At 44.0% G+C, this 13665-nt stretch overlaps 1 protein-coding gene across 1 annotated transcript in view; it reads right to left on the minus strand.

The window, feature by feature from the left end:
- Nucleotides 1-13001, minus strand: part of Gli3 (GLI family zinc finger 3) — a 274281-nt gene extending 261280 nt beyond the window's left edge. The window contains exon 1 of the mRNA XM_076939344.1: nucleotides 12868-13001. The gene's annotated coding sequence lies outside the window, so the exon portion shown is untranslated. The remainder of the gene's footprint in view (nucleotides 1-12867) is intronic.
- Nucleotides 13002-13665: the final 664 nt, after the last annotated feature.

Consider the following 13665-nt stretch of genomic DNA (forward strand, 5'->3'; position numbering starts at 1 on the left):
AATGTTCAATCAGTCAAAAGAGTGATTAGTGAAATAAAATAAGAAGCTGTTTAACTGGCCAAAGTACAAATGCCAGAGGATGTTTGTTTAGTCAGCTTTAACTCATGTTCTTTTGTGTACACCAGATGCCTGTTCAGTTATGGCTTCTGAGCCAAAGGCTGAACATACAACACAATGGCACTGGCTATCCCTGACTTCCATCTTTTCCTAGAATGTCTATTGTCATTCACTCTAAACCAGTGTTTTGTTGAATAAAAAGAAACAAGATGTACTTACCAACTGTAAGACCCACTCTGAACTGAGAAGTATATTCAGAGAACACAATGAAAAACAAGAACAAAACAGCAGGGGTTGGACAGCACTCACAGCCTACCAAAAGCTGCCCCAGGAGCTGTCCAGCGCAACCTTGGCCAACCTGTACTCACTCTGAGTTCAGAGAGGACAACAGAAGCCCTTTGCTTTTTGAGAAGAAACCAAAAACAAAACAAAAATATCCTTTACCCCAGGCATATACACTTAATTTCCAAAGGACCACAAACCCTCCAAAACTCTTCCATGAGCCTGGATAAAAACCTCTATAAAGAGAAATTTTCCATAGTTGCTTGTGTCTCTAAGAAAAATTCAGAGATAGCTCAATGAGTGAAGCATTACAAACCTGATTCTGATTCCTGGAACCTACAAGATGCAAGGAGGTGAATCATCTCCCCCAAGTCATTCTGAACTTCACATGCACAGTAACATTAACAGTAACATTTTTATAAAAAAATCTCAAAATAGTTCTCTCCAAATTGATTTTATTGTTTAAGAAGAGGTCTTACTATACAGCCCAGCCTGGCCTCAAACTCTCAGTACTCCCTCCTCAACCTGCACCCAGCTTTAGACATCATTTGAAAGTGTATCACAAAGCTGGGAGTGGGGTGGGGGTGGCACCCAACTTCAATTCAGAAGAAGCAGGAGAGTTCCTGTAAGTTACCAGTCAGCCTGGTCTACAGAGTTCCAGGCCATCCAGAGCTACACAGCGACACATTGTCTCCAAAATCAAAACAAAGACCAAGCATAGCATAAGAATGTCTGAAGCCAATCCACATCACTCCTACTTCAAGAGTTTCCCTGAATAACCATTTCTACCCAGATTGCTATATGCTTGCTGAGAGATCTGATTTTCCAGTTCTATTTCTGACACAATGCATCTGTCATGGACAATAGCATCTAAGAGCCTGTATTTGAAGAAGCACTAATTGTCAAGGTTACTGCAGCTTCCAAATAACTGCTCTACACATTTATATTTGTTCATCACTATGTATGTATCCATGAGAGGACCTCAATTATATTCGTAAGTATAGAATGAATGAAATGTATTCCAGAACACTGAATTCACGGCCCATAGAACCTATCCTGACTCCAACAGTAATGATAAAGAACTGTGTTTAAGAAATCTTTGTTGAACATACATCTCCATGTTCCCTCTAGACTGGAAGCCTCATGAGGAGTAGACTTCTATCTTCTCAACAACTAATGCAAAGACAAACGCTTACTGGGTAAATAAAGGTTCACATCAGGGACCTCATGACTTCTAACTCTGCTGTGTCTTGAATTTTAAACATCCTTGAGCTAGCTACATACATATTCTTCTATGCTAAATGTTTCATTGAAAACTGGCTGATTCTCTAAAAGCTAAAAATTTTACCAGGAACCCTTAATCAAAGCACCCAATACAGATACAACAATCTTCTCCTCCAAAACTGATACACAGTTTTATTAGCTGAGTTGTGGCAGCTTACTAAGTTTAAACTGCAAAGTAGAAATATAACACACAAAGGAACCAGGCGGCACCCTATTAAGAAACAAGCTTCCTGGTAAGTACCAACAAGTTACCAAAGCTCCTTGGTGAGATTAAATTTTATGCAGTTTTTGGGTACCCCTTAAGGCAACATTTTAACAAAGCAACTCACCCTCCCTAGAATTCATCACAATGGAGAAAACCTCAAGTGCCAAGAGATACCACCTGAAAGCACTAATTAATGGTCTTGGAAAATACTAATTCCTACTACTGTTTTAAATAGATTTTTAAAAAACTAGGCCCTTGGTAACTTAAAAAGTCTACCCCCTTCTTCTATTTTGACAACTTATTTTTGGATCTCATTAATTAGCAACTAATTATTTAAGTGTAGTCAATGCTTGGTGCAGGGCTATAATGTGGCAACTTGCCAAGGAAGACATCTGCTTCCTGTATAGCACGGTGAGTTATATCAGCTTATTTTACTGATAAAAACACAATTTTATCCTTGTCACAAAGAGAAAGCTTTAACATCATGGATACCCACACCCCATGTAACTGTTGAAATGGTGACTGTTTCTCCCTTCAGGGTGGCTTTTTCATAGGACATTAAGGGATTTGAAAACGCAGACTAGAGTTGACCCTGGCTGGAATGCTAAATTGTGGCAAGCTGAAGCATCACCCTATACCACTCTGAGAGCCTAGACTACCTTAAGCAATAAAGTACATATAGCATTTAAACTGTAGAATTAAGAGGAGGGATTAATTCCACTTCATTCCAAATACTTTTCTCTATAAGTCCCATGCTACTATGTTTTAGATATGAATGAAATCAACACTTTCCTCCTGAGGCAGTTTCCCTGTTTACAACTCCAACCTGTCCCCTTCAGTCTTCACCACTGAGACACTCCATGCAGGATTGCAGGAGAAAACCACTAAGCTTTTTTCTGTTTGCTTTGCTTTGCTTTCCTTTCTTTCTTTCTTTTTCCTTTTTTCTTTCTTCTTGGGGGTGTGGGTGAGGGTGGGAGTCAAGGTGGGGGTCAGGGTGGGGATGAGGGTGAGGTCCTAAGTCAGAATCCTAGCAAAAAGGGTAAAGGCAAATCAGCTGCCCAGGAAGCCTGCAAGGAGCATCTGCCTCCTGAGGGCTTAAGTTCCACAGGTAGAAAAGAAGGATAAAAGCTCCTTCCTGGAGGCAAAACAACCAAATCTGTTTTCATTCAAGTATTCCAAACTTTTGGTAATTTCCCAGAGGCCAAAGTCCAGAGCACAATAAATTTCAGACCCTTTTTACGTCTACTCTCTCCCTTTCTAGCAATTTGCCTGAAAGGGACATCTTTTCTTTCTAGATTCCAAATGTGAACCTGCCTCAACCTCCCTTAAAACCGACTATAAAAGTTTTCCGAAGCCACCAGAAAAAACACTTGTAGTAGATATTCACTCTGAACATGACGGGGTTGGAAGTAACATTTACCAAAATGAAGAATTTTGGAGGTGGGAGGAACATTACATTTTCAACGCACTTTCACACAAATGTCCCATTTACTATGGGGATTCTATTAAGCAGGCTGTGGTTTTGGCAGGCCATTTAATTTGGAAGCTTTTGGGGGGCAGGTTTCTGGTCCTGACACCTCAGACTGGAGCAACCTCACACCTCCAACCACCGTGTCTTAATTCCTGTTCACCCACTGTTCTTCAGCACCCCACTAGCCGCCCAAGATGTTGGCCGCCCTGTCCTCTCAGGAGCTGCATCTCTAGGCCCTGGCTCTACCTCTGAACCACTGCAGCCTTGTCTTTAGAGCTGCTAGTGAAGGTTCTCAAGCCAGAGAGGTAAGGAAGGTGCTGCAGGAAGGGGAAGCTTCTGAAAGGCCTTGGGGAGATTGGTCCAGCAGCTCAAACTCTAAAGGTAGGTATACCTTATCAATCTGGATCAGATTAGCTATCCCACTCTCCAGGAACAGTTGTGGGCACTTGCAAACTCTCTCTACAGTTGGTCCAGAAAAATGTCCAACAGTCAGTGGGAAGATGGATTGTTGCACCCATGTAGTATGAACTAGCTAAATTCAAATAGGTATGACTGTGTGTGTGTGTGCGCGCGCGCACACACACACACACACACACATGCAAAACGCGCTAACACAAGCGTTGCAATATTATAAATCACTGGGGAACAGTTGAAAATTTTGCAGGAAAACAAATATGTTCATTCACAAAAATGCCTACTGTCTATCAACTTGGCCCCCCTCCCAGGCTGCCATAAATAGATGCAGGTGCTAGGACTGGTCAAGGCAGGCACATGGTCGCACTGTCTCTCAGAAAGCCAGCCATGAGACTCAGACTCAGCTTTAACCACCAGACACTTGCTGTAATAGTAAAGAATTCTTTATTTTAATCCCAATTCTTAATCCTGCACAAATCAGCCTCTCCCCTTGGCCGGTCTCTGCTGCAACATCTCTGAACTATAGGCATTCTGGATTCCTTTACAATCTGAACATTAATATTTTTTTTCAGAAGGAAATACCAGTGCTAACCACACCAAAGTTCAAAGTGGCATTTCTCCTGAAGGATTTAATTGGCTGTAGTTGTAGTCTAGGGTGGGATGAAACCACTGCAGTCACAGTACCCTTTCCAAAAAGCACACTGCCACCATCTGTGTCCTTAATCCACTTGGTTTTGCTGTTAAGATACCTGAACTTTGGTGGTAACTCTGATGGGGTTTGGTTGGTTGGTTAGTTGGTTAGTTGGTTGGTTTGGTTTGGTTGGTTTGGTTTGTTTTAATCCATTTAAAGATTCAAGACAACTAAGGCTAGATTGATTATAACCTGATTTGCTTCTCAGACATTAGAACATCCACAGGCCCTAGGATACCAGAAGGCAAAGTCATTTTAAGGCTGTAAGCACCACTCAGAGCAGGCCTAATGTGAGAAATTATACCCTGTAGCTCAGGAATCTGCTGCTCCAGGAGAATAAGGCTTTTACTCACACCTGTCTGTACACTGTTAAGCTGAATGGTCTCCCTCATTCCCTCATATGTTAAATGTTTCAAAAATCCACAATGAAGGGGGCTGAGGAGGGGTTCTGGGGGCATCCTTTCCCTGCAGCTGTCATGGAAGAGTGATAGCTCTCTCACAGTCTACTACTAGGACGGCAGTTACTACTTCATGGAAGGAGGAACCATGTTGCTTTAAAATAGGAAAAAAATCTTATTCAATATTTATACCTTCCTGCAGCTATTAAATCACCCATTTCCTAAAGAAAATAATTCCTTCATAGAGAACTTTTTTCCCCACCATAAAGAACAAAGGTAATACTGATTTAAAGCTTTTTGGTCAGTCTTGGAAGTGAGAAATTGTCTTGAGGTCCAATAAGCAAACGCAGGGAAGTTAGCCCATTTCTTGTAATCACACATGGAAAGAAACTTAAGAGGTCTGTAATGTGCTTGAGGTTTTCTTCTGTTCAAAATATCTTTCTGAACCTAAAATCAATTAGCTCCGCACGACCTCTGTGACACACCAACAATTCCCAAGATTTCTTGGCTTTCCTTCACTTCCTGTCTGCAGTACCTTGCTTTCTGCAGAAAAGGAAGCCCAACTTCATAAGTTCCTAATGAAATCTTCATTAATGTTTAACTACACTATTTTTAATATACAATTATTTCACCTTTATAGGATTACTTTTCCCAAGGTCAAGAAAGCAGAAAACCTCATCTGTGAATAAGAAAACTGAACTCTATCCTAGCTGCTTGTTGGAAAACCAAGGGAACCCCAAGTCTGCAGTTTATTATTTTTGATCTTCCTTCTTTACATCTGCGATGCTTCTCATTGTAGACAAACAGCATTTTGACAGGCATCCCAAAATGGCATTGGTCTGAGGGAAATAAGTGCCTGAATCCAATGAACTTAGCTTTCATAAATTAGCTCTATCTAAACTTTCCAGAAAATTATATATTTAAAACCAATCACCAAGGGAACTACTCAACATGAAAGAAATCATTGTTATTACACTTAAAATCACAAAGTGACATTATTGTGCCTTTTCTGGTGTTGATGTAAGAGAAAAGATCACAAGCTTCTTGCTCAGCTGCCAGAGGTATTTTATACCAAACACTTGAGGGGGGTATGAGGTCTAATAGTCAGTCCCACTTCTGAGTTTCCCACAAGTCTTACCACACCAGCCTCCCTTGCTCTGGCTGGCCCGTGCATGGAGGAGAGCAGATACCCTTAGAGAAACAGCAGTGGTGGGAAGCACAGACACCAAAACTTCCTCTGCATTAGCTGGATCCAGACCTTCCCTCCCTAAGAAAACTAGATCAGAACTTCTACATTAGTCTATAAGTATTAAGCTCCATAACAGTCTTCCCACCACATCCATATATATCATAAAAGTGTGAGTGCTTCACTGAGATTTGAAAGAGATAAGCATGTTTGCATAGCAGCAGGAAAAAATGCTATTCACATAGAACTTACACCTCTATCCTTACAATAAAGCTTAAGGAGATAGACTGCATCTATGAATAATAATTAACTTGTTGTTACTATTATAGTTTGAAACAGGTTCTCAGGTAGGCCAGGTAGCCTAGAACTGATGATAAAGCCCAGGCTTGTCTAAAACTTGTGACAATCCTCCTGCCTCAGCCTTTCCTCCTGCCTCAGCCTTCCGAATGTTAGGACTACAAGCATGAGCTACGACCCCAGGCTATTAAGTCACACAAGAGAAACTGATATTTAGGTATTAAAACCAGTCACAGGTAAGCTACAAATACTCAGCTTGTCTTCATGCAATACTAGTCTCCTCACTTCACCTTCTAATTTTTAGTATTTTGAGAGTTAAATCTTAATTGCACCTTTAAAACCTAGGTTTTTCAAATTTTAAGGATTTTCAGATGCAAAATGTACTTTATAAGCGTTAATTACCTATGGGCCACTTATTCTGTAAACCTTCTTATTCAAACAACATTCTCCAGCTGACTCATCCTTCAGCCTTTACACACACAAGACTGTCAGTCTAGCCTGAATCAACTGCTACAGACACCCTCAATGAGGCTCTGTGGTGTGGAATTCCACTCGAGCACTCGCAGTTCAAACAGCAGGCCTTGTCCTGCAGCAGCAAGGCCTGATACACGTGTCTGGTCAGTGGAGTCCAGGTCTCCATGCAGCTCAGTCATTCAAAACTGCTGCATGAGGTTTCTCCATACACTAATAAATCTTTGCAGTGAATTAGTCTTTAAAAAAAAAAACATAAAATGTAATCAGTAACAAGGCATAATTGCCTCCTTCCTTCATTAATAAAATTTGAACTTATCTTTTACCTAATTGGTGAGTTTTCCATCTTTTTTTAAAATGACAGTATATAATATAAAACCATCTTGCTAGGCATTTTATTGAATCTTCAAAAGAATCTGCTTTAAAAATAAGCAAATATATTATATATTTTGAATTTATTTCAACAGGGATTTAAGAATGACACTTATCTCTTATTGTTGAATTAATTCTAGAACATAAAAATTACACAAGTATATGGATGTGTTATGTCAATAGTTATTGCTGCAACACCCCTCCCCTCCAAAGCAAAGCAACCCCCTTCTAAATGTTTCAGGCCTGCAACCAATCCAATTTTCTTCAGGTACAATTTAAATGTATAGTGCATGCTACAACAAAACCGAGGTAGGATGCCAGCAGGATCCTTAAGAAAGTTTTCTAAATCACTGGAAAGGAGCTTTGAAAGAAAGCAAGGATTACAGTCAGCTAGAAGGGAGGGAGGGGACTTACCTCAAACCAGCCAAGCGGAAATCACAGCAGTAATTCTACAAGTCGACAGAGTACACTTTCAAAGCTGTAATAGTGTGAAGAAGTGCTGGGCAGCATGGCCTGAAGGCAGCACTAATACACTGATGACTAATGGCTGGGCTAGGGCAGACAATGAATTTGGGGCTTGAAAACGAACAGAAACCATGCAGTACTTTGACAAATGGGCTTTCACGATTTCATTCATTGAATAACCTTTAAACACAAAATTGGCTTGGGTTCTCTTGGGAATGATATGACATGTTGCTGGACAATGATGTAAGTATTTTCTTTTTTAATTATGACTCGTACACAAAATTCTAGCATGCCATATAAGAGGATATAGCTTACAGACACCACAGAGGCAGACATAGAACTCAATACAATATTGCCTTTCAGGAGGGGCCCGCAACACAGTGTCCTAGTGCTACCTTATTAACTATGTAATGGCTTTTTCATTCAGCTTCTTTAGAAAGCCATAGATTTTCTGAGACATTTTGTCGGGTTGAAATATACACAACCAGAACAAAAAAACAAAAAAACAAAAAACAAAAAACAAACAAACAAAAAAAAAAAAACCACTTTCAGGTGAAACACACACACATACACACACACACACACAGTGGCAGCTAAGAAATATGTAGAAAACTACTGTGCATTTAGTATTTCAAGTGGAAAAAGTCTACTTTTCAGGGGTTAGGCAAAGCGAAAGTGTGTAAAACAATGCAGACAACAAAGTTTCTAAACAAATGAGCTCATAAAAACACTCCACACACAGCTTCTTTCCCACAGCTCTCCTCCCCTTTTCCAGACATAATTAGCTTTTCAGTTTAAAAATAATAAATTTGGCAATTTTTAAAGAGAGAACGAAATATGTAAAGGGTCTCTAAATTAACAAGTACTACTTACTTCAGACAGCATAGCCTTCAAGGAGCCCTAAAAACTTAAGAAAAGGATACTAAGACAGGAAGCTTAGTGAGCTCATAAAACCGTTGCTGGAGCCAGGAACACATAGCATATTTAATCTGCAAACTGTGAGAGTCCACAGTGACTTCAACAAGATCTGAGGCATGCCCTCAAGGTTTGCTGGGATCTGGGATTAGGGGGTTGATAAGAACCTCTACTGCCCATGGACATGTTTTTCTTCTGCAGTTAAACACAAATGCATGGAGACGTTTGACTGCTGCTTGGCGTTACTGCTCGAGTTATATAAAAGCTTTTGCAGCTCCTTTTGCTGTCAATATATCAAAGTTTAAAAAAAAATCATCAAAGTGTGAAATTTCATTTAAAGTCTTCACCAGTCTACAGCTCTATTTCACAGGCCCATCAAATAAAAGTAAAGATGAAAAATATACTGGAAAGTACTTGAGAAAGTTTGCAGCAGCACCCGGCCCTGTTGTAGTTTATTGTCTGCCTCTATTTGCTTTGAAAGTAGAACAGATCAATTTCCATGTAGAAAACTGACAACGTGAAGTGAAGAGCAGCAACTTCTCCAGGGCTTCAATGAGAAGACAACCTGAAATCATTATTAGAGAACCTTTTGTTTAACAAATACATGTATGTGTTTGTTCTGTAGCCATTTCAGCCTTTGATTGTCTCTCGATATAAAAGTTGGCAGAAAATTCCTTAAATCTTCCAAAGCAAATCAGACCAACCTCAGAATATGAATGCCAGGAGACCTAAAACCTCCTTCAAAGAACTCTTCAGCTGGAGATTTACAACAATTGCAGAAAGAAGAAAAGTCTGACTTTTAAGATAATCTACTATCGTCTAAAAGCATTAACATTCCATTACTAAGGTTTTCCTGAACATTTCATGACTCACTGATTCACGTTTTCGAGACTGATTTTTCTTAGGACATTGCTGTCTCCATATAAGTGAGTGCATATAACAATGAGAACTAAAGTGTTTCCTTTCATAAGCTTCCATACTGTCCTCAGAAATCAGGGAGGGGAATGCAGCAATCAGGATGGATGCCTTACAGGAGACTCACTTCTAAATGCCTGAGCCAAGAGGAAGTCTGTAACTCTTGCAGCATGCAGGTAATTAAGAAAACTTCACTGGCTTCAAAACAAAGGAGAGTCCAACTTTTAGGCTTTTGGAATCCAATTGTTAAATTAACAATTCTTTCATTAAGTAAGTAATGAAATAACTCAACAGAGCCATTTTTTCATCAATGCTGAATTTTCTCCTGTCTGTCTGTGGTCCTTTGCAAATTAGACATACAATAAAGACTGTATGTATACCAGAGTTCAATCAGGGAGTACGAGCGTGTAAAAAGCAAAGGGAATTGGTAGGCATCTGAGCTAAATCTGCCAGTCTATTAGCAATAAAGCAATCTATATCTTTTAAAGTGTTTCTGCCTGTGTGAAATTTCAGCAGACACCTCTTACATTGAACTTATTCATGCATCTAAACCAAAGCTTCCCTGGGCTGACTTCAAGAATTATATACCCTGAAAGGATCTCCCCTTAGGCGGAGAGTTTCTAATTAAATAGCTTTTAGTGTAAAATAAACTCTCTGCTCTGTATAAATATGCAATTTCAGCTAATTTAAATGTTATTTCATGTTTGTTTTAAGGTCTGACTATAATCTAACTGGCCACAGAGCTTGTGGACCAGATTGTTAAAGCCAATATTTCCTAACATAAACAAATCCTGTAGATACTCTGCACAGTTTACATTGTTAAAACCAACCACCACAGCTTTAATACAGCCTCCACTGCGCACGCTGCCTTAGACAAATGAAGTGATGCTGAGGTTTTTCACTATTTTAAAACATAGCATTTTCCTGCTTCAAAATAATCTTGACACATGTAATTAAGAAACTGTCAGACTATTATTAATTTTTAATTTAAAACCCAAATGAAATAATTACAGGAATCAATCAATAAGGCACCTATTCAAATTACAGAGCAATTACATAAATACTCAAAATTAATACTTTAGGCCAGTTCTTGAAGAATTCTGTCTATAAACTCGTGAAGACATCAAACAGTACAACCTTGTGACATGAGAATGAAAGAAGGGTTTCCCCTAAAATAGACTAAAATGAGATTATTTCAGATGGCATGGCACAGCCCCCCTTCCGCCAGCCATGCCCAATGCTCTCGAGCTGCAACTCTTTTTCTAGAAGTTATTTCCACCAGACATATATATTTCAGAAAGAGAGAGGGGAAAGGAAGGAAGGAAGGAAGGAAGGAAGGAAGGAAGGAGGGAAGGAGGGAGGGAAGGAAGGAAGGAAGGAAGGAAGGAAGGAAAGAAAGAAAGAAAGAAAGAAAGAAAGAAAGAAAGAAAGAAAGAAAGAAAGAAAGAAGCCAACCGGCCTCATCCAAGTTCTGCACAAAACCGTTTAGAAGGGGGGTGGGGGGTTAACCACTTGAATGTTCAGCACAGTGCACGTACTGGGCTGTGAAAAGCTGTAATTGAGGAGGAGAAGGAGAGGAAAAGAAGGGCACGAGGTGTTTTTGGAACTAATAATACCAGCGGGGCTAATGGCACTGCCCCTGTATTTGCACAGCGGCCGGCCCTCCATACCTCGGACTAAAGAGTTCTTTTACTTGAGGACGACAGTCCATCATTTCAAACTGAAGTGGCAGCTGGAAAATGTGGAACAGCTGGCACAGAGCTGGGAGAAAATGTTTTACATAAATATATGTACATATAAACTGGCAGAGGGCCATGAGCACTGTACCCAAGGCCAGAATCTACAACCAAGTTGGGGGAGGAGGGAGGGTAAACGCGGTGCAGGAAACTTCCTTAAGTGGTCTTTACACACACACACACACACACACACACACACACACACACACAGATCCAAGAAAGCCTGGGGGGTGTTGGGGGTGGTATGCCTTGGTACTCAAAAAGGTGCACTCCGGGACACAGGCACAAAGTTCACAGAAGGATACTAAGTTCATCAAAGGATAATAAGCAAAGGCCGGGCCGAGTGTGAGGGCATGTGGCCATCTGCTGAAAAGTCGCCTCACCAACTATTCAAGTAAGTGTATGATCAATATTAACTCGGCCACATCCTCAGGCCCCGCTGCAACTCCAGAAAGTAAGTGTCCCAAGCAGAGTAGAGTGATCCATACCTAACTCTGCTCTGTGCAAATTCGGCCTCTTGATTACCGCAAGGGCCACAGCTACTTTTCTTTCTTTCTCTTTTCTTTCTGCTCTACCTCTGGAAAGGAAGAGACAGAGTTCCAAATCACGCACAGATGGTACAACTTTCACTTTTCCTCTCCCACCGCGGAGGCGCGCCCTCCATCCGCTCACCCCCGCACCCCCACCCTCAGAAGTGAAGGCGGGACCCGGGAGAGCGGGGCAGCGGCGGCCCGGCGCATCCCCAGGCGGTGCGCGCAAGCTGAGCTGCCGCTTGCTGGGGCGCGAGGACCAGGCGCAGCTCCGGGCTCCCCGAGCTCTGCGCAGCACTTGGCGAGGAGTAGGCGCGGGCGCTGCCGCTGCAAACTTGATCTGCGCACCCTTGGGCAAGAGCTCTGCAGTCGGGAGCGCCGAGACCAGACCCCGAGAGCGCGGGAAGGCGCGAGCGCACAGAAACCGCTCCGACGCCGCCAGGAGGCTCGACAGGGCGGGCTGCGGGGCCCGCAAAACAAAGAACTTCAGGCGGGACGTACCTGCGGCTTTGGCTGTCAGGTCCCAAATCCACAGACCCGCGCCGGCGGAGCGGCGGACGGCTCGGGCTACCGTGGATGGCCGGACTGATCACAGTGTGCGGCCGTAGCGGGCATGGTGTGGCGCCGGCCGGCGACGGGACGAGCGGGCACGGAGGGGAGCAGCGGGCGGGCGGACGAGTGTGCGGGCGCCGGCGGCGCGGCCCGGTCCGCTCCCTCCCGCCGCTGCAGCCCGCGCATCAGTTTCAGGGATCCTGTAATCTGATCCCTCTGAGTCACCGGCCCTGAGTGACAGTTCTGATTTGGTTCAACCGCGGGTGGGAGGAGAAAGAGAAAGAAAGGAGCCCCCGACCGTCAAGTCGACTTTCAACGACTAGGGCCCGTCCAGGCCAAGCGCCCCGGTTGCAAAAGTTGAGCTCTGCCGCGCGCGCCCTTCGTGCTCCCCTCCGCGCGCTCCTGCGCTCCTCCTCTTCCCCGCCCTCCTTCCCCAAGTTTTCACAGATGTGGTCAGACTCTCCTCTCCTTCCCGGCTCCTTCTTCCCTCGCGCGCCCCCACCCCCGCCCGTCCCTCTAATTTCCGCCACTCGGAGGAGCGCTGGGGGACGCGCCGAACAGCGGGACGCCGCCGCCGCCGCAGGGGGCGAAGTTGGTTAAAAACTTGGGAGGACTGCTCGTCTTACTTTGCTTTCCCGCTCCTTCCAGGCCGCGCCCGGCGGGGTCCCCGCTCCGCGCGCGGATCCCAGTGCGCTGCGCTGCGGGCGGCACTGAGGCCGCGCGTCGGGCCGGGCAGGGCTGGCGCGGGCAGCCGGGAGCCACGCGCTCCACCGCCTCTGCCCCTCCCGGGTCCTCACACAGACACATCCAGGCCTGCTCCTCCTCTTCCCCCTCCTTGACCCCGCGCCCGCGCGGCGCGCCAGGCCCCACCCACCCGGCAGGAGGAAGGGGCCCGCGGGTGATGTCACCCGAGCCCTCCAGGCCTGCGCTCCCGCGCTGCCGAGCAGCCGGGGCTCGCGCGCTGCCGGGCGCTTCACCCATGCCTTCTCTCTTCTCTTCCCCCCCAACCCCCGCTCTCGGGTTGGACTCCCCTTCCTTCTCTAGAGACCTCTCAGATCACCACTGCCCCACCCCCGCGCACCTCCTGGTACTTTTCCCTAGGCCAAGCCTGAAACTTCCTCTCGCGGGATGATGCTTTTGAAAGTTGAGGACTTTCCTCCCCGTTGCCTTCAACTCAGTCTAGGAAGCCTCACCGTACAGCCTGCTGTCCCCATAGGCCACTTTGCAAAGGACACAAAGACCGGAGCTGGGAGCCGGGACTTGAACGGGGTGCCTTTCGTTAAGATGCCGAGTGCCTGTCCTTGATTTCTTTTAAAAGACCCATGTTACTTCAACCGGCCAGTCCACAGGCATCTCTCTCTCCCCATCCAGGTACTCACCCCAACCTGTAACTTGAAAGGGAGGATCTCAAGGGGAAGGAAGAA

This window comes from Arvicanthis niloticus, chromosome 8, assembly GCF_011762505.2.
Source record: "Arvicanthis niloticus isolate mArvNil1 chromosome 8, mArvNil1.pat.X, whole genome shotgun sequence".
NCBI classification, from domain to species: domain Eukaryota; kingdom Metazoa; phylum Chordata; class Mammalia; order Rodentia; family Muridae; genus Arvicanthis; species Arvicanthis niloticus.